General features: G+C 43.8%; 1 protein-coding gene across 11 annotated transcripts in view; it reads right to left on the bottom strand.

The window, feature by feature from the left end:
• LOC1273785 (neuroligin-3) overlaps window positions 1-271 on the bottom strand; it is an 89456-nt gene extending 89185 nt beyond the window's left edge. For 4 of the 11 annotated variants that reach the window (XM_061647244.1, XM_061647245.1, XM_061647246.1 and 1 more), the window contains exon 1: window positions 21-181. The gene's annotated coding sequence lies outside the window, so the exon portion shown is untranslated. Of the gene's footprint in view, window positions 1-8 lie in introns of all 11 variants that reach the window. The other 7 variants (XM_061647250.1, XM_061647251.1, XM_061647248.1 and 4 more) reach the window with 7 other exon arrangements.
• Between the last annotated feature and the right edge of the window lie 18027 nt (window positions 272-18298).

Below are 18298 nucleotides of genomic sequence, written 5' to 3'. Positions count from 1 at the left end.
TACCAAACCTTGAAACTCACAGGAAGCACAGGGAAAAATCACAACAAGATGGAAGCCCTGCGCTTTCTTGCTCCCTCTTCTCTGCCCCACCTCTTGCAGATCCTGGCGGTGAGTGGGCAGGGAAGAATGGCCGGAGCAAGGAGTGAAATTTGGCGCTGGTAGTCTAACGGTAGTCAGAGAAACACACTCACAGACTGGAGCTACCATGCAGGAAGCACGAACGCCCGAAGACTGACGGGCGAGACACAGCATCATCGGATCGGAACGGTCGAGGCTTGCGTTCGTTAGCGGAGCTCGTCTGGCGGCGTCGCTCGTGAGCCTTCGTGTTCGGGCGGGGAGCGTCGGAAATGTTGGGTTTCCTGTTACCCAAAAGTTCCGAGTCTGGCATGCGCCGACGCAACGCTACCAATTTGACGGGGAAACTAGTTGCAAGTGCGATAAAACTGGCCCACGAGTGCAGCTTTACTTTGAGCGCACGGAACGGCATGGAGTCTGCTGAGAGTCAGCAGAGAGCTATTGCAGGGTACGTTGTTATCTCTAATGCTCACGCGACGTCTGGGATGGGTGCTCTGGTAGGTGCGATTAAAGAGTTACAAACAAACCAACTCGCGGAAAGCACTCACCACTTTAAAGACCACTGATGCTGCAGTTAGCATGTATGTTACGGTAAGATTCGGTGTCGACGACATTTATGTGAAGGTCCACAAAAGCCATTGGATGAAGCAACGGCACCTAGTTTCGGTCCTATCTGTCACACATTGAGTGACAATACATTCTAGCAACAAATGGGTTTACTTCTTTTTTTATTGTTGTGCAAAATTTTGCAACCTCCACTAACAAAGCAACAATCTAAACATGGTACGACATACGGCACAACAGCACCCTGTGCAGCAAAGCTCATAACGGCGCTTGTTCCGCGAACGGGGCATGAATTGGATATCCTCCAGCACCCCTCGAACGGTGTGAAAATTGATTTTCACGCCAATCAAACTCCTGATTTCTGGCGACCGAGCGACCTGTTAGGGGCGAGTGTTGTTGTTTTGGGGATTGGGGCGCTTGTCCTCGACACGTTATCTATATGCAGATGGGAAATGTGAAAAGATTATCAAACAAATTGAAACAAACCCCGCGCCCAGTACGGCCTGATAAAACGGTGGCCCAGGCAGGGGAAATCGTGCCCGTTTATTTGTCGATAATCTTATTGGGTTTTGCCATTTTGCGTTTGACAAAACGGGTGGGAGAGTGTGTGTGGATCCTCTTCACCCCTTTCCCTCCATCCCGTTTTCGGCACACGTGTTACCGCAATTGAGTTGTTTGGGATTTGGTATGGTTGTATGTTGCGGTGGCATTGTACGGAGCGCTGTAATTGAAGTAAGAGCGACACACTAACACGATTTGTATTGTCAAATTGTGTTTTTTTTCTCACCTAAAAATAAGTGTCAAAATAAACTGAAGAGAATAATGTTGTAGGCAATAAAGCTGTTTTATTTAGACTATTGTACAGTGAATAGCGCTTCAGAGGAGTATTCATCTGGTGCGCGAGCTAATCCTTTACATCCCGCAAGACCATTTAGTCTGGATGCGATCGAATCAAAGAGAAAAAAAATACATAAAAAGAAACATTTTCATTTCAGTGAGTCTCAAGAGGGCCGGTCTGGTGGTACAGTCGTCGACTCGTACGACGTAACAACATGCCCGTCATGGGTTCAAATCCCGAATAGACCGTGCCCCCATACGTAGGACTGACTATCCTGCTATGGTAACAATATGTCACTGAAATCCAAGCTCACTTCACTAAGTGGGTACAGGCAGGCCTTGACCGAAAGCAGTTGTTGTGCCAAAGAAGAAGAAGAAGTCTCAAGAGTATAGAAATGTCTCTCACGAAATGTCTGAGAAATGTCTCAGACGAATTAATAGAACGAGAGATTATCGAAAGACATATGAGAGAAGATAAACCAAACGAACAAACGTCTTTTCGCTCTTGCATCGTTGTAATTTTTGCATACTTTTTCATAGATATGTTGTCATTGTCAAAGCAGATTTTCACACAGCTGGGCATATATTGGAAAATTTAATAAACATTCGTCCTATTGGCCGCTTTTGTATTTGTGCCGTCATCAGCACTTTCGTATGTTAATAGTAATTGGTTAGAGATGTGGTCTGGTTTTTTTATGCTCATACATTCCTCAACGTATGACGTATTTCTCAACAATTGCATAAACTACTGTAAAAAAAAACTAATGTTTTTCTTTCGGACCACAAGCTTACAGTATTCAATCCTGCCATTTATTCACTTGAAAAGGTATGCTACTCCTAAGCTATGTGATTCGTACATTAAGGAGTATTAAAGAAGTACTTCTTCAAACTGAAGGTATACGTTTTTGTTAAATTTTCCATTCAAATCGCTACAGTACAACACTCGAAAATCATCTTACTTTGAATAAACTGACATTTATAGTGGGGCATACTTTGCTGATGTGTGCATTTCGCATAGGAGCAAACAGGTCAAGTTGCCCGCCTTTTCATTGGTTCGGCGTCGGGGCTTCAAACTGCAATGTACGAGATAAAGCTGCACGCTAGGAGCGCATCATTAAAATTGATTGAAGCTCTCTGCTCGTCAGGGAACGGCCGTAAAGTTCTTACTTAGTTTACCGGTAGTTTGTTAGCCGCCTGAATGCACCGTATACTTTCAATGTGGACGAAGTTATTTACGAGAGTCTACCCTAAACAGGAACGAAGCACTGACACGGTTGAATGCATTTTCATGCGGACGCTTTTGTGCCAGACAATTTCTTTACATTCTATTACGTTACGTTAATGATAGTCTCTGCAGGCCGATTGCTGTTGGAAAAAAATAGATATTCCAAGAGAAGTTGACTTTAGCATTGGCATTACACACGTTTCAATTCGAAATCATACAAATGTCGATTTACCTTGTGTATTAAAATTTAATGCCGAATTGATGACAGTGAGGTAACAGTGTCGTGTTACAGTATGTGTTGTTTTATTTTTCCTTAATGCCTTTAAGGGATTTTTCAACTTAACATTACAAAAGTTATCTTACATCAACTCAGAATGCAGGAGCTATTTAGCAAAATGGTAAAACAAACTCTAAAACTCGAGCATTTGATGTAGTACTAAGTAGCAACGAAACTATTAAGATTTTTGATAGAAAGTTTGAAGCCCTCTATGCTACAAGGACAACACGATAAACCAGACACTTGGGGTGGGCAATGAGGGAAGGAAAAGTTTTCGACCCTTCAACACGTACGCAATAGACGTGAAACAAAATCGCAAACTTGCAGCATGGCATAGTTCCGGTGTTCTGCCAGATTGTGTAGTGCACTCAAACGTGCGAAGAAAACCACATCCTTATGCTGCGTTCTTCTATCGAAACTATCGTGCTTAAAGCGTGTCATTGGCGTCAGGCAGAATGTGTAGCGCCCCGGCATGACAGAGGTAAAGTTTCTCCCAAGCTAAAACTACCAAACCAAGCGTTTATTTTAATACTTTGATGCTCCTGTGCCCACTGTCTAACACTATTGTGCAAAGCATCCTTTAAGTGTTTACTGCTTAATTTTGATCATCCATTATAATTCATTGCAGATTTGGTGAGTAAATCTAAACTAAACAAAACGGTTGACGTATGTGGTACCGGGCGTTCGGGTATCGGTTGGCAAACAACAAAATGTAGCCAAAATTATTGAACCAACGAAACCCATAATCTGCTCTGCTCTGGTTCGATTTTCAGAAAGCGAGCTTTTGTTCGATTTACGTGAACTGAAAGGACACCATCACATGTCCGCTGGAGAAGGAGATGATGGGAGCGATAGGGTGTTGGGTGTGAAAAGCTGTTGTGGAGTAAACAAGCAGGGTTGGCGACCCTACATGGTAAACATGTTCTCTACATTTCTCATTACGGATTAGCTGTTGTAGCGGAATCAATGTTTTCTCAGCGTAGTGAAAGCTGTTTGTTTCCTCTACCACGCTTCCCTATGTTGTGCTTTGAGTGTTATATGGCAATGGCTAATACCGTTTATCAATCTGTTTATGGGAAATTGTACTTAGGAGTACTAATGGAATGAACACATCACAATGAAGTGTAAAAAGTACCATTTTTAAGTACAAATTTCCGTTTCCAATATGTATTCCAACTCCAATTCTTACTGAATAATACATCAAATAACAATATTATTAAACGTTCTAAGAGACTTTCTTGGTTATGTTTATTTTTGTTAAAATTTAATTTAAAATTTAGCTACAAATGCTTTCAAACATGGATTTGACTATTGATTTGGTCTGTTTTTCCAAATTGAATGGACTGAAACACACACATTTCCTTTTCCTTTGTAACCAACACTACCCAACCAAGCCGGCCGTCGCACCGAAACAGTCGTTCCGGAAACTATTCAAACTCTTAGTGAATTCTTTGAACGTGCTGTACCCTACACTGTACATCACACCTTAACTGGCAACTTCAAACCCATTGCCGTAAGAATGTATATGTTTCTGTTTGTGCCATTTCTGTTGTTGTTGTTGTTGTTTAAAGTCTTCCCCTGCCCCTACAACTATCACCTCTCCACTACCCCTTCCTACCCTATTTGGCTCAATATTTTGGTGTCCGATTACGGTGGTACTTGGCCGTACGTTACGTGCACACTTGAGGAAAGCAAAATTGCAGCGACAAAAAATCTCATCAATTTGTTCCACGCCTTCCAGAGGCAACTTATACACACACACACACACACACACACACACACACACACACACACACACACACACCGGAAACCATACTTTGTAAACCGACCGCTTCGCAACTTCCCTGTTCAAACTTCCCTGTCCTGGCGTAGTTTCTGCTGCACTCCGACAGTTTGGTACATCGTGCAAGTAAAAACACATTTTAAGCTATCCAAACATTGTTCCTAGCAAGTGCGGTCACCGTACCGAGAGCGTTGCACGCCTAGACCGACCCGGACCGACCGAGGGTGCGACAGTGTTTTGTATTGATTTACGTTTATGGTAGCTTTTTGCTGCAAATCCCACCATTTAGGGGCGTCGAAAGGGTAAGATTTATACGCTCAAATATCGGGTGCTCTAAGGCGTCCTATTCTGAAGCATTCGGGAGTTAACACTTTGTCCTCCACTGTATCGACAAGACGTTACGACGAGCTCGAAAGAGGACAGGATTGTGTGGAAGCGTGGAACTTGAAGCTGCTTGCTTCAAAGTACGCTTGGGTTGCCTAATCGTGCGGAGGCAAAAATATGATTATGTGAAAGAATAGACGGACAAAGTTCAAGATTGATTGCAAGCAGTGGAGTTTTTAATTTATTAGAAACTTTATCATAAATTGCAAATTGTTGAATTGTTACATTGATTGTAAAAAAGCTAAACCAATAACACGAATCTTAATACATAAAAGTAAACATCAGTTTGACAATCCAATCTGTACGGTGACACATGTTTACAGTGTATAACCAAACAGTAAGGTATGTTGAAACACATAATTGATTAACATCATTTCGATAAAGGTTACGTTAGCGTTGACCATCCTTACGAGCAGCCTACCTTACGATCCACAAGTCCCAAGAAACGAGACGGCAATGGTTCCCCATTCCGTTCCATCCCAACCTCCCAACATCCCAGCCAGCCGGCACCCGCAAAAGGTGAGCTGACTACATCAATGAAGGGAAATGTCTTCACACGAGGCAAGGAAAAACAATAAATTATCCAGCCCGATTTCTTCAATCCCCCGCTTGATTGACAGTAGCCGGCCGTAGCAGGGTACAAGAAAAAGCGACCGAATTAGAAGGACCGACGAGCGCAAACCATGTACTGGTACAAGCAAAAAAAGGACAGGTAGGGCGGAGACAGCAGCCGCCCAACTTATGTGTTTATTCGTTGGTCGTACCGTTTTGCGGTTTTAGCCGGGATGGACGAAAAATTTGCTCAATTCATCATTTGACCGCAAAGTTGTTAGTTTCAGGTGGATGCGGATGGAGGATTTAGATGTTACCTTGGTTTCAGGTGTTTTAGTGCAAAAGGGGGGGTTCAAAACATGTTTTGCTACTGCTGCAAACGTGAGCTACTTATTCTGCGCATAAACTAACCTGTGCGTTCTTATCAATGGGGGATGGTCCGGGCAGGAATAGAAACACATCCTGCTTTTTATAGGAACTGCGTGTCGTTCAACAAAGGTAGTCGTTTATTTTTGAGAAAAAATGAGCATCGAACATTAACAATTAAAGGCTGGAAGTTGGTTGGATGTTCAGTAGTTGGCTGACAGCTGAGAGCAGAGCTGATTCCATCGGCGTCTTGGATCGCCATTGAAGTATAGAGTGGATGGTTTGTGCCTATTAGATGTCCCATTTCAAATAGGGTGTTGAATTGCAAATAAATTGCATCGTTGAGGACAGCTTCATCGACAGATATACTAGAGATTCGTAAAGATGTCAATGAATTGCTCAATTCTAATCCAATCACCCGTTCATAATGCTTCACCTGCCGACTGAACACCAGCATCGACCCTATTCCCTCGCAAGACATCGATTGCTATTGATTCTCCTTTAAAATTAATCTGAATCACTAACCACTATTAAGAACTTCCAAGAACTTTAGATTTGAACCAAACAATAACAAATAATTCAAAATAACATCTGCTCGTAATCTTAAGTTTGCTAAAAATACCCAGAATAAGATATCTGCAAGCAGGAAATGGCTTGCAAAGATGAATGTTAGGAATAACTGTTGGATTTGATTTCCGTCAAAAGGTTTAAAGTTTCTATCCAAAACAACTTCTATCTATTGATTTGTGCACACTTTTTTGATTCAAGTTGCGCTTTTTCATAAAGGCAACCAAAAAATGCCAAAAATTTGACCTTGAGTGCAAACACTGAGGATTAAGGACGTTTACAGACGAGGCAAAATGGAGCCAAAGGGGCGAAGCTGCGCCAGCAAGAATGTGGTAAACAGCTATTTGTTTGAAATTGACCATTGTTTGAAGCATGTTGGGCTTGTAAAATTTTGCACATAAACCCCAACAATTGTTCTGTAGTTTCCATCACCATTCCCGTGTTGTTTTTTGTGGTCTTACTGATCGAATTCCATGCCAATGATGGATGGGACCGAATCAATCCTACCCCCCCGCGCCCCAGTTCAATATTCATTAGCTGCAGAACTATGAATTATGTTTCCACCATCATGGTAGCGTATTAACGGTAAAGGCACACCAAACCACGACAAAAGAGAAGGGAAAAGAATAAACAACTCTTACCCCTCTCCTGCTGGTTGTTGGCACAAGAAATCACACTCCGATAAGAATCGTTTGCATTGAATTGCGCGCCCACACACACACACACGCTCGGCGATCGAGTGAGTACTTCAGCGCCCTTACTAGCGCTAACCACTACATCACTCCAGCGTGTGTGTATGCTTGTGCGTGCGCATTCCAATAAAGCATGTTGCCAAACCAGGACAGTAGAGCAATGCGCACGAAAACCCACGGCTAGAGAAATATGTCTCCGAAAGCACATACGCTCGGCTTATTGATGTGGTTAGCGTATGGGAAACGCACCAGTACCACCACCACCACCACCACCACCAGCAGCATCAGTAGAGGGCCGTTTCGGAGGCAAAAGCAAAGTACGGGATCGATGTGAAATATGGTTTGTATATGCAATTTATCAGGCCGTCGTAGCGTCCGGACGGCAGAAAGCGATTTTCACGGCACACCGGGCGAAAACACCAGATCGCGGACAACAACGAGTAGTGTCATTCGGTGCTGCTGCTGCTGCTTCCCTTGCTGCGTTTGCTTCGCAGGCCCAGTTGTCCGGATCGGAGGATGTTTGTTTCTTTCTTTCGCTCGTGTTTTTTTTTTTGCTGCCTCGGTCGAGCATACCCCGATTGCCAGATGCCGTGTGCTCTGTGTGGGGAGGCCTAAACGCTCATGAATATCGTGCCACCCGTATGCGTCCGTTAGCGTCCGGTGGCTTTAGTGCACCGGCACTGCTATTGATACGGTCCGGCAGTGTGCTATGCCGGCAGGCGGCTCGTATGTCGAACGACAAAACACTTATGCTGTAGGTGCTTAGATGAAGAGCGAAAATCGTGGAATGAATAGTACTAAATTACAAACGAAAAGGCACACGGTGCTGCTGCTCTGTGCTGCATGTTTACTGCTCCGGGATCCGGGAGCATTGATCGTCACCGGGTGGATTGAGTCGGATTGCCTCGGCGTCGGCCCCCAACTGGGAAAACCCGCCTGTGTGAGGGGTTCAGCGAGTGGGCTGGCTTTAAGAGTGTAAGCTTTCGCACTCTGTCCCCCACCGGTGTTCCCGGTTGTTGATGCAGATGTTGCGCCGTATTAGACGGGGACACAATCACGCATACATACACATATAGCGACACATACAGCACACTATGCAGGAGAGACCCGGTCGGTCCCGGTCTGCTCGCCGGCACTCTGCAGATGATTGATAGAACATGGGACTAGTGAACCATTTGTCTCGACCGATTCGGGCTCGATAGCCGTGGTTGTTTGGGGCTGGAGAGCATATACACCCGTGCACACATACACACCATGCAGAGCAGAACAAGCTGCAGAACAAAACAAAACAAAAAACTCCCGTTTGATGAATCGCAGACTTTTATCGATTCGATTCCTAGCAAAGGTAATGGAGTTTTCCTGTCATTGTGCCCTTTAGCTGGCAGGCATGTCGACAAGCGTGTGGCCGATTCGGTGAAAGTTGTTTTGTCAGCCGGTGAAGCCGGATTGGAGGATCAGTCAGCTAGCAATAATAAAATAACAATTTGTAAATGTTTCTTCCAGCTACCAGGCGCTGTCAGCAAAGTTTTTATCGCCACAACTTTACGAGTGGCGATGATGGTTGTTGCGGGAATTGCATGCCAAACGAGAAGAGTGACGTTTATTCAGTGCAATAGTATGCAATTGTATGAACGTTACCGACTTTGACAGTACTTAGATGATTAAAATTGTGCAAAATGCGAAGACAATCTTTTCAAACGAGTTTTATCAATTTAATAAACAAAAAAAAAATAAAGCTGGACTTACTACCACCGTCAAACTGCCACGACAATGAAGCCTTTGGGCATGTCGGGGCAGCGTTTCTCGTTACGTCCTTTTTTATGTATTTCTTCTTCTTCTTTTTTTGTATGCTACCCATTGGTTTTTGTAAACTAATAAAAACCAGCCCGATGACTATCATATGGCACTGGAGCGAAGCAGCACCTGACTAACGACCGCCATTCGCCATTCGCTTCGTTTTTGCACTCCCGCGCAACATTAACGGTTCTTCGGAAGCATAAAAATAATTAACTACACCCTCGAGCAAAGCGAAACCCGTGGCCGGCTGCTGCGTTATCTGATGCTGAAAGACTCTGGCTAAGACACTTGCAAGTACCGTACGGGCGTACGGGCGGTACACTTCGTTGTTGTTTTCTGTCGTCCACTATATTCCAGGCCGCTCCTTCTTCTGTGTGCGGCTCGCCCTCAAGCATCCGAGATCGTGATATCTGGGACATTTCCTGTCTGTGTGCTGTCGTGCCACCGCTCTTGCTCACTCTCTCTCCCATTGTATGTGTGTGTGTGTGTGTGCAGTTCGTGATCTTTACGCAGAGGTGATTTCAGTTTTTACTTTGCAGCTTCACTGCCCTGTGGTTGAGGCTGTGGTGGCGTAGTGGCACCAGCAGTGAGCACAAAACATAGATTTATGAACAAGTAACAAGTCTAGTCTTGCCCGTGTCCGGTTGGTGGTTGTAATTAATAGTGTTCACCCAAGATGCAGGTCCTGGTGCAGGTGCAATGATATCCTGCCACAGCTAGCAGGACCCAGTTTTGCGCTTCCTGCAGGAAACAATCGTTTTTTTGTCTTCCTTCTCGCCGTCATTGCGTGGTGTATTATTTGTGAGCTGTCGTATAGTGGGAGTGGCGACAAAAACCACTGCAGACCGCCGAGGATGCTGGGAATGTTTCCCCCCTCATCTTTGATCAGTTAAATACAATGAGGTTTCCTTTGAGTTTTTTGTTTTGTGTGATGTATTTAATGTATCACTTGTTTCTTCACGTTTTATTTGTTGGTGTGAAGATCTCATAGGAGAAATCATGCCATACCGTGAAGGTTCATTTTCCGTTGCAAAACGGTAGTTTATTATGCTTTCAACATTTGAATTAAAGTGTCATTTGTCATCATTTGATTCACTTGCCATCTCAAGCACCCCTAGGGGACGCACAATAGCTGTACCGTACTTTGTATGACGATTTCTTTCTGCTCTCACAAACGAGGGTGTAAAGAGCTAATGGTTCATGGGAAAATTAGATTGCAAAAGGTCGCAGAATCGCCCATAGAAAATACTATTCTTTATTGCCATATGGGGTCGTGCAACGCAGTACTTGCTTTTCTTTAGATTGATTTTTTTTCTAAGAAGACTTTACATCTGAAATCATGGTTTTATTACACTTGCATTATGAATGATATTGACAGCTTTAAAGTTGTCAAAGTAAAAGGAAACGGTGCAATTCACAATAAAAAATATTTGTTGCATATCTATTATTGGGGGCATTCACGATTCTAGTTAGTTTTTTGTATGGAGTTTGACAGTTGGAGGCTGAAATCATGTAAACACTCCATACAAAACCACACAAAAAACTAGCCTGCAATGTTCAGTCTAGATTATTCTAGACTCAAAGCTAGAATTAGATTCGAGTACCTGCTCGAAAACACGGTGTTGTTTACATTTATTCCAAGGTGAATTAAAGAGATCAGGTGGTGGAATCTGGAATCAAAGTGTATATAGTCCAGGTGGTCTCATAGCATGTTTTTACAACCAATTTTGAACATCACTTTTTGACAGAACGAGTGAAAACTTTTGCTCCAACGAGCTTTCTGGAGGCTTGACGAATACTCAAAACACTCTTAAAATCTTCATTCAGAAACAGAAGCGATAAAAATCAACCATCTAAATTCATACACCTTGGGATAAGCCCACCTGTGTATTATACCAACTTAGATAGCTGCTCGAAAACTGCTATACAATGCAAACAGCTGACAGGCTGAAATTTCAGCCTACGAGCTTCAAACGGAAAGGGCCCCATTATTAGGAAAGCATTACACATAAAAAAAACATTAAAATATCAAAAACTTTAATATACAAATAAAGAAAAAACCTTCAACAGCGCTTCTGGTCAAACATGCTACATGTCTACTAGGAATAAATTACTTTCATTGGGAAAAACAGACGCGAAATATCATTAACCTGTGTGATTGCTGTGTGCAAATATGTTCCAATATCCTTACAGCTGTCCAACATCATTTACACGTTCTTGTTTAGAAATAGGCAAACCAGAGCTTAAAAATAGCGCTCAAAATGTTTCAACCGTCAGAAACAAGACCAAATACCGAACACTTTTCCACCGAGGGTTATACACATCCCATTTGCATCCTTAAATTGACATTAGAAACAATTTGTTTAAATACGTCTACCGGCTGATTGCACTATCCGTTGCAGAAATCCAATTCCAATTGCAAATTTTGACCATTATTTATTCAATTAAATTGCATTGCAGCGGTGTGGTGTTTTGTGTGTTTCCCACTTGCCAAACCGATGCGCTTCCTGGCCGATTCTGCTTTCTGCTAACATCTCCCCTCCAGCTCCACCGTCACTTTTTCCTCTCCCGCTAACGGGAACTCAAAAGCTCAAATTTGCATTTCTAGTACCAAAGTGCGGCAGCGATCAGTCGCACCGAACGCAGCGGGCTAAGAAGGCAAACTGAAAGTGCAATGGTTGTTTTCTGCTACGCTGGATAAGTTATGATTTATCGCGATAGCAAAGGAAAGCAATAGAAAATTGGTGGTTGAGAGGGGTAAGGAGGGAGGGGGAGAAGAAAACCTTCGACTTTGTTGTGTGTGTGTGTGTGTGGTTCGTCCGGTTCAGCAAAACTGGAGAACGTGCTTAAGTGGACGCAGGTTTATGTAGCAACACAGCATTTTCTGTTTTCTTGCCCCTGTTTTACTACCTCTCCTTCCTTTCCTGCTGGCTTTAGTTCGCGCTGGAAAATGGCAAATCGAAAAAGTTGAACTCCTGGCGAAGAAATATTTTTCACTTTTACAATCTTTACCCAGCCAAACGCGCTAGCCGTGGTGCGCATTGGTGCAATATATTTCATTTCCCCGTGACTTTCGGGCGGCATACGCCCCGCGGCCAAAACTTATGGCATCGCTGGGTTTTGGAGGTTGCGGGAAGTCTTACGATGTGTTGTTGTTTTTTTTTTTCTTCTTTGCAGCATTTTTTACCATCGTCCGAAGAGGCCAACCCCATTTCTGCGCGCCATTAATAAACACACTACCGGACCAGGTGTTTCACCGAATGGGGGTAATAAAAATGCACTGCATGGATATGGGTTTCCCGTGCAGGCGTTGTGATAAAGCTAGGTGAAATCTAAAGCGGGCAAAAGGGTTGTTTTTTTTTCGAATTATTTGTGTCAGGTAGCAAATAACGTTCAACCAAAATGGTTCTTTTTTTTTCTGGAAAATATTTACTAAATGCATATAAGTTTACCTTTTTTGCAAATGTCATTCGCTGCGGCGTGCAATGTAAATGTATGGAAAACCGGTTTGATTGTAAAACATGAGCTTGCATGTCTTGGCTGCGCATATAAACGGAACAACAACAATAAGCCGTGAAGACAGTAAGGTAATGGAATCGTGCTTACTTCGCTGCACATGTCGAACTTATACAGTGTTGCAGCGACGTAATCGAATGTGCCTCATCCATAATTCATTGGCCGCCGAAAAGATAGGAAACTGCGCTTGCGAATGTGTGCCAACTTTTGCATGGACTTAGGATGTACATCGTACACGCTGTTTGAGCAAGTGATTGTAAAATTATGCTATGGAAAGAAGGTGAAGGGGCGGAATATAAACCTGAAGTATTTTCTTAACCACAGTGGAACAGCTATCCAAGAAACTTCTTATAATCATGCTCGACGTGCGTTCAAATCTCGAATGAGACATGCCACGGACATGCCGGCCTATATAGGCTTTTGAGACATATTCAGTACCACGCAGCCGGATAGTCAGTACTTGCTACAAGGGGACGACCTCCTAGGCTTGAACCCATGATGGGCATGTTATTGAGTAGTTCCATTTGATGACTGTACCTCGGGACCACGGAATGGTCCCGTGCACGTAAAAACAGGTATAAGTAAGACTCTTTTTGAGAGGCTGTTATCCCATGTTACAACAACCAGCAACATAATTCTTCGTTAACGCTTCTTCTGCCAGCTTAAACTGTTCCTGTTTTAACGATTTTCATAGCCAAAAGCGACATGCCTAATTGTTTCCTAATGTCCTTAGCACTCCGGTAAATACTGAGCTCGTCTCTCCGGAACACGCATGGAAATACAAAAGAAAAGTATCACTAGAAATGTCAAAGCATGTAGCATTTGGCCATGACTTCCTGTGTCTGGGACCGCCACACCGTACGCGACCGTTGGTCGTCCATTCGGCGTCATTTATATTGAAATGATGTGCAATCTAGAAGCAACCTTGCACCAGCGCCTTCACCCTGCCCCAGCTAAGAGCCTTTCTCACGTGAAATAGAAATGGTATCGCGAACTTGGCAGCAGCAGCAGCAGCAGCCGTATAGTAGCAGCGGTGGCATAAGGATATCCTGCTCACCTGAAAATTGCCAATAACCAGAGCGCGAATTGTGATTCAACCTTCGATAATGATGATGACAGGTGCATTTGTATTGGTGGATGGCAATTTGTGTCTTCTCCTCCATGCCCTGCCCTGTCCGCCCCACTATGCAGATGGCCACAGCATTACCGGTTTTCCTGCACGGCAAGCTGCCCCTCGTTGAACCCGTTGACGAGAAAATATTCATTTCCATCCATCACGTGAGTGTTTGTCGGGTCTGTGTGTGTGTGTGTGTGTGTGTGTGTGTGTGAGTGTGTGTGGGTCTCGGTGCATGTGTGAATCGGTCCGTATGATGTCTGGGCTGAGCTTCGTCCTGCTAGAACCAATCGTGAAATCCCATTAGCATCAATCATGCGCCCGGCGAGTGAGCCGGCGGGAAGTGTAGGTACGGTGATACGGTGATGATAGGTCGATTGAAGCACATTTTCGCATGAAAGGATGTGTGTGTGTGTGTGTGTGTGTGTGTGTGTGTGTGTGTGTGGGTGAGTGTGCTATCAGTGAAATTCAGCTGAAGTGAACCTAAATATGTCCCGTAGTCAGATAGTCAAGAGTAGAGATCTAGGAAAAGCTAACTACGCACTACTAAACACTACTTTAAAGTGTTTCAATCAAGCTTTAAAAAAGTCAAGAGAAAGAGTCAAAGAGAGAAAGAATATTTTTACTAATAAAGCAAGTATGCACTCGAAGCAAACACTTCACTCCCTAATACCTTAGCTCATGAGGTGCATAATCTTCCCATTACTTCCACAAAACCAGCAGCAGTACACACGCGTGCCAGAAAAGATGAAGGCTATTAAAATACTGCACAGCCAGCTGGTGGCAGGTGAAGGGAGGGCTGGGTCGTTATTGGAGGTTAAATTGAAATTCATACTTTTACTGCAGCCACGGCCACCGCTGGCACCATGGGTGAGGCTCATGCATAACCCATTGGTTCATGAAATGAAGGAAGTTTAAGCAACTATGCTTCGATTGCAACGGCACCGTGCAGCCTGCTTGCTCTGCCGTTTTGCTTGCCACAGAGGGTACGGAAGTAAAATCGATCAGAATATCAATAGCACAGGATGCCGTTGCCGTTGCCCGTACAACTCTCCAAATGCTCGTTTCGATGCGCACAACACTTTCCAAGATGTGGCCATCATGTGTCTTTTATCAGGGGAATATGCAAATAATCGTTCTCACTCGGGTGGGTGAACCGAAAGGCAAGCCAGCCCGATTGTGTGTGTGGTACGGGCATCGATACACGCTCCGTGTGTTTGCAGCGTGTGGTGGTGGTTCGTGTTTATCTTAGCACGACTAATTGAAATACTTCCGCAATAGTTGTGGCTTTTGAGGCTCGTGATTGGATAATGGGTTTAGAGTGTACCGCATCCCGTTGGCGTACACGCAGAAAGATAAGAAAGCTAGCTTGGGATCGTTTGGGAGATGCCGACTCTTGAGGAAGTTAAGCTTTCGAATGCGTGTTGGGGAGGGTGAGATATGGTATAGCATTGGTGAGATATGGGTTAGTATTGGCAGCAGCACGGAGTGAGTGACGATGAAGCAATGACGAAGGAAGCAAATGGATTACTGTTCGATTGGTTTGATGATGAAGTGTTGATTGATTTAAAAAAAAGCATACAAAATGGCCTGTTTCTTCTTCTTCTTCTTCTTCTTCTTCTTCTTTAGCACACAACAACCGTTGTCGGTCGAGGCCTGCCTTGTACACACTCTAGTGAAGTGAGCTTGGCTTTCAGTGACTTATTGTCAATCCTACGTCCTACGGGGGCACGGTCTATTCGGGGCTTGAACCCATGACGGGCATGCTATTAAAGTTGTACGAGTTGACGACTGTACCACCAGACCGGCCCAAATAGCCAGTACTTCAGGTTTAATTTGATGATTTTTTTTCTGAAAATCTTTATAAGATGTAGAACTTATGAATGAAATTGTAAATATTTTACAACGTTTTACATTCTTTCTGGTATATAATAAGGTAACAATGGTTTGATTATAAAATGTTTACCAAAATTCACTCAAAATTCAATTAAAAAACAAATGCCAAGTTAAAGCAAAATAGGTTGTTCGATAGTTAAGGGTGTACAGTATCAAATACAACAAACGAAGACCCAAACGATAAGATCAAAATAACTGAACCAAAAACTGAAGCAAAAACATCTTGATTCATTTTTTTTCCAGAGCAAAAGAAAACAATAACCTCAAGCACGGAAACCTTCTAGCATGTGTTTCGTTCGCTGATCCGGCAGTGCAATTTTTCTTTGACCTGTCTCCGATTCGTCCTCACCCGTGTCTTCGATCCCTGTTCGAGCTCATAATCGATTCATTACGCATCGATAGCAGCGCAATGGAGCGGGCATGTTCTTTCAATCATTCCCTGGGTGATGTTTTACCAGCAAACTACCTTCATCTTCCGTGTGGACCGGATGCGCACACGTTTGGAGACCGTTCCCGAAGCACGAGAAAGTCTATGCGAATACATAAATCCCCCAAATATTCTTTGTTTTTCCCCATCCCGCACAAACCAAAACCGAACGAGATAAGCAGCAACAAAAATGACAAAAAAAACGCACACAGACACACACATACGTGTAATTTCTATTCCACACATGCTCTTCATGGTTTTGTGACCGGATGAAATATGACCCTTGGTTCGATGCGTTGTGTCAAAGACAACGTTTGGGTGATCGCTCGGTGGGGTACACTGGGCATACCGTGTCCGTGCTGGTTAACCAATACCGATGACACATTCCTTGCATACTTTGGTGCTCGCGAGTAAGCAATGTAGGGATGGTGAACGGGAACAGGAACGGTGAGGTGTGAGACCCGTGTCGTACGCTAACAATGTCACACTGAAAGCATGTCGGACCGGTGCCTGGTAAGACCGAAATTCCTTAACCTCCCTTTACCCCTGTTGGAGGGAAATGAAAATCGGAGTATCATCGAAGCAATATCGATCATCCTTCCCAGAGAGAGAGAGGAAGGATCGACATTCGTCACAACCCCCGGGGCCAGTCGACTGTCCGCCAGACGGAAAAGCACTTTATTTCTACACCGTTCTGGGAGGGCCGGCAGGCCAGGCAGCAGACAGCGGTGACGGCGGTGAAGGTGTATGCAAAAAAGGTCAAACTGGTTGGACGGTGCTTCTGTTTTGCACAATTGCTGCTCGTCCCGCTCTGAAGCCAAAGGGAAAAGAGTGTTGCACAGCATTTTCACAGCAACTTAACGCTCCCTGCTGTGTGTGCCCTGCTGGAAACCTGGAGAGAGAAAAAAACCATTTCTAACGCTTTCTGAAAGCCCCGCCGGGAGAAGGTAAATGCGGAAATGCGCGAGCGAAGGGTCGATGGTCCAATTTTACGACACACCCAAAGTACGATGCCACCGCCCCGCACCTCATCGGATCGAAGGGGAAATATCAATTTTTTGTGCACTCAATGCTGTAAAAGAAGAAAATTGCCAGTTTTCAGCCGACGGATGGAAAAGTGAATAATACTTCTACTGCCGGCGGTGATTTTCATCGACAAGAAATACAAAAATGATCCGAGCCGACAGATAAGCGACCGTGCGCCGCTTCGATCTGATCTGATCCTGGCCGGGCTAGGGTAAGGGAAAGGGGGAGAGAAATAGACAGGAATGTGGGATACCATTTTACGGTCGGCCCTTCCGAAAGCGACCGCTTCACTTGGCGCAAAAGACCACTCGGCCGGCGTAATGTAAGGGAAAGGTAGGTAGGAAAAAAAAAAACAATTTTTCGATCGAAGAAGGAAAGAGGGAAGCGGGCAGAGTGAGTGCGGGGGAAACATAATAAAATGTAATTTGAGATTATATTCCCGATTCGGAGCGGATCTGAAGCAAGCGATAGTAGCGTTTGTGTGTGTGTGTGTGTGTGTGTGTGTGTGTGTGTGTGTGTGTGTGTGTGTGTGTGTGTGTGTGTGTGTGTGTGTGTGTGTGTGTGTGTGCGTGTGTCGTATTGCTTGTATGGTTGGGCAACCCGAAAAGCCATCACATTTCGTGAAGGATCTGTCACATAATGGATTTAAGATCGGTGGCAGAGTGGGTTATCGTTCAATCTCGTGTGTCTCGCAGCAATTGGAGTTCGGGTTCGGGTTGGGCTCCGTTCCTTTTCCGCTTCCTCGATAGGTAGAGATTAAATTGCAAAGAAATGTAATAAAACTCTGGCCGAATGGATTGAACATTCACGTAGGGGATCCATTAGTTTTCTAGTTTTGAAAAAAAAAAAATTACGGCTAAGACATAATAACATAATTTATTTTATAGTTTTGTCGTAGTTAGTAATTAAGTTAAACCTAACAATTGACTGCAACAAAAAACATTTTCTATATTTTATTTTTGTAATTTTGTGAGCAGTAAATTACTTTTTTTTTAATTTTGTTATTACAAAATCAGTTTTATTTTTCTCTCTTAAAAAAGGTTGCGTTTGAAAAATGCGTTTTTAAACTAAAAAAGGTAGATCTAGTTCTTTTTATAAGGATAGGGATTCCTGGGGTGATTAAGCATTAGGTTAAAATGGTTGACTGTGCACTGAAGACTATATCCTTGTTGTGCTCTCCTACATAAAGCTTCAAGCTTT

This window comes from Anopheles gambiae, chromosome 2, assembly GCF_943734735.2.
Source record: "Anopheles gambiae chromosome 2, idAnoGambNW_F1_1, whole genome shotgun sequence".
Classification (NCBI taxonomy): Eukaryota; Metazoa; Arthropoda; class Insecta; order Diptera; family Culicidae; genus Anopheles; species Anopheles gambiae.
This window is presented reverse-complemented; position numbering and strand designations above follow the sequence as displayed.